The sequence below is a fragment of the Rhinopithecus bieti genome, unplaced genomic scaffold (genome assembly GCF_001698545.2).
Source record: "Rhinopithecus bieti isolate Rb0 unplaced genomic scaffold, ASM169854v2 scaffold_49159, whole genome shotgun sequence".
In the NCBI taxonomy this organism is placed as follows: domain Eukaryota; kingdom Metazoa; phylum Chordata; class Mammalia; order Primates; family Cercopithecidae; genus Rhinopithecus; species Rhinopithecus bieti.
This window is the reverse complement of record NW_016819264.1, coordinates 1-3,437: the sequence shown is the minus strand read 5'-3', so window position 1 is coordinate 3,437 and position 3,437 is coordinate 1. Positions and strand designations below refer to the sequence as shown.

The window sequence follows — 3,437 nt, the reverse complement described above, 5'->3', positions numbered from 1 at the left end:
TGTAAGTGCAGCAAGAATAGGAGATGGCCACATAGGTGCTTTCAAGTTTATTTGCTGGAAATTTTCATACAGAATCTCAGATTTGACTTTTAAAGACCTTATTCAGGCTAAAAGCCAAGCTAAGAACATACTATCAAATTTCAGCTGCAGTCCTTATAGCTTTGTGTGAATTCCTCTCTTCTTGAGGCCCCCAAAATATCCCTAAATTCCTGGACCTACCAGGAAATGACCTTCTTTACTAACCTGTAAGGCTGTGAACCCTATAATGTAAGTATCAGGCTGAATTTTCTCAGAGTGCTGTTGGGAATGAAGTTTTTGGTGTTCCAAAAAAAAAAAAAAAAAAAAAAGAATGAACATAGGAACAAATAATCTCTTAGCAAGGCGAGCTTTACTTTCTGCAGAAAGGGTGCTACTCAATAGCTGTCCAGCCACAAGAGCACACTGAACAAAGGAGACAGAGTTACTTGTAACTTGATGTGTCTACCCTACTGCTGTGTCCAGTTACCATTGGCTGGAATAGGACCTCACATTTTACACCTTACCCAATTGGCTATTAGTTTAAAACTTTCTTAATTAGGTAAGAGGAATAGAACAAAGAAAGAAAAGGAAGTTGCCAGGGATAGTTAAGGAAGCATCTCCAAATAAGGAATGGCATACATTATGGGCTGGGGCTTGTCTAGTTCTGTCCAGGCATGCCGGAGCAAGCTAGGACAACTGATTTGGAACACACACACACACACACACACACACAAATAGTGGATAGCAATCTTATAGTAAGAAATTGTGACTTTTTACAATCTTTGAAGAAGAACTTTCCCATTTCTCACAGTGCTTTGCAAGCATTGTCTCCATAATAGTCAACCTTACTTCCTTAAAATTGCTTGTCATAACTGATCTTAGGTACACTTCCAAAATATGATTTTCCAGTAAAAACCTTGATAATATAACCAAAGTTTCCAATTATGTCCTGTTATAAGGTGAGCAGATTCTTACTGGACTTTTGCTAATAACTATATCATCATGAAAATTAGAGTATTCAGTAAGAATTTCAAAATTCTGGAGAGATTAGGCAGGGAAAAAAAGATAAATGCTTCATTTCTGTTTACAAAAGTATAATCTACTAAATTGTTGTAAGTAACAGATTAAGAGAAAGAGATTTCTTAAATTCAGAAACTAGAACATTAAAGAACCAGCAATGCTCTAAAAAGCTATAAAATTATAATCAATTTTCATCAGTTCATTCAGTGCCATGTAATCAATTCCAGTCTTGCTGGATCTTGGGTTAGCAGTCTCATGACCCCATCAATTTCTCCACCAGGCTTCTGGAGATCTTCACTGAGTCAAGTGTATGGTCTTAAAGTTATTTAAGCAATATCATCAGAAGTCTTTAACCAGAGTACCTGTCATACTCTTTTCCATGAATCTCAGAGGGAGTCCTGTATTGGAGATGAACATTCTGACCTGTAGCTGATCGCAGGAGCTTTCAGGAAAACATCAGGGGGAAATAATATCTAAATGACAAAGAGTATGAAATGGCTGTGATTATATCACAGTTGACGAGGATATTCGATTTTTTCTGTGGCATACAACATTTATTTATTTATTTATTTATTTAGAAACAGAGTCTCGCTCTGTCACCTAGGCTTGAGTACAGTGGCGAGATCTCGGCTCACGACAAGCTCTGCCTCCCAGGTTCATGCCATTCTCCTCCCTCAGCCTCCTGAGTAGCTGTGACTACAGGTGCCCGCCACCACACCCAGCTAATTTTTTGTATTTTTAGTAGAGATGGGGTTTCACCGTGTCAGCCAGGATGGTCTTGATCTCCTGACCTTGTGATCCACCCACCTCGGCCTCCCAAAGTGCTGGGATTACAGGTGTGAGCCACTGCACCGGGCACACCATTTAAAATAATAATTGGAATTATGACTCATAACTCTATACTGGCACAAAGCATGGATAAGGAGGACATTGACAAATTTCCAGGAATTTTATTTAATTTCTGAAAACATAATATTTTACCCATACAAATATAACACAGGGAAGGTTAGATATCTCTTTTTATTTGTATCTTTTGTAAGGTTTTCCTTATAAAAAATACATCCTGCTTTACTTGTGAAACATGCCCTACTTTTCTTGCATGCTTTGCATAGAGTTGTTTCTAGTTATTCTATTGCTTCGAGTAGTTTTATTTACACATATTGATTATAATTTTAATACTAAGTAATCTTTTATTTTCCAGAGAAAACTAACAAGTAAACAGTTAAAAACTGTCATATATTAGCATTCCACAGTAGGTTAGAAAATGTATGAGTGTACCATCTCCCAACATCTACAGGGATGTTTTCCTCATCGTACAATTTCTCATTGTGATAGACAAAAACATGTTTATTAATGGCCCAAAATATCTTTAGTCTCTCTGTAAAAATAAGAAGCGAAAAGGATATAAACGTGAATTCTTTATGTTCAGTAATTAATGTTTTAGTATTGTATCTTATTTATAAATTGTCTAGATATCTAATGCAAATCTTTTACTTAGCTTAACTTTAAGGTTAAAATTACTAAAAGTATTTTGGAAACTACTATTAAGTAGATTTACGGTAAACAAATTATTTTTGAAATAATGTTTCTCGCTTTTCACAAGATGGCACCGAAAGTGAAGAAGGAAGTTCCTGCCCCTCCTAAAGCCAAAGCCAAAGCCAAAGCCAAAACCAAAGCCAAAGCTTTAAAGGCCAAGGAGGCAGTGTTGAAAGGTGTCCACAGCAACACACAGAAAAGAAGATCCGTATGTCACTCACCTTGAGGTGACTCACCCTCACCCAAGGGTGTCACTCACCCAAGACACTGCAACTCCGGAGGCAGCCCAAATATCCTCGGAAGATCACCCCCAGGAGAAACAAGCTTGACCACTATGCTATCATCAAGTTTCCGCTGACCACTGAGTCGGCCATGAAGAAGACAGAAGAAAACAACATGCTTGTGTTCATTGTGGATGTTAAAGCCAACAAGCACCAGATCAAACAGGCTGTAAAGAAGCTCTGGGACATGGATGTGGCCACAGTCAACATCCTGATTCGACCTGTTATAGAGAAGAAGGCATATGTTTGACTGGCTCCTGATTATGATGCTTTGGATGTTGCAAGAAAATTGGGATCATCTAAACAGAGTCCAGCTGGCCAACTCTAAATATATGTATATCTTTTCACCATAAAAAAGAAATAATGTTTTTCATAAGAATGACAACTCAATTAGAATCAAATTTATAAGCTTTAAGATTTTACATTTCTAGTAAGTATAATATTAGCTTATTTGAGTAGAACTCAAGCAGAATAGGAATTTATGTTTGTTTTATATTCAATAGTGGTAAATTTGAAGACATAGTTGTTTTATTACACCAAAATATTATATTAACCTTATTTAACTAAGTTTTATCCAAATCA

The 3,437-nt window shown here is 36.7% G+C and overlaps 1 pseudogene; it reads left to right on the top strand.

Moving 5' to 3' along the window:
- The first annotated feature begins 2,641 nt into the window (after positions 1-2,641).
- On the top strand, positions 2,642-3,431 carry LOC108519621 (60S ribosomal protein L23a pseudogene; annotated as a pseudogene).
- Positions 3,432-3,437: the final 6 nt, after the last annotated feature.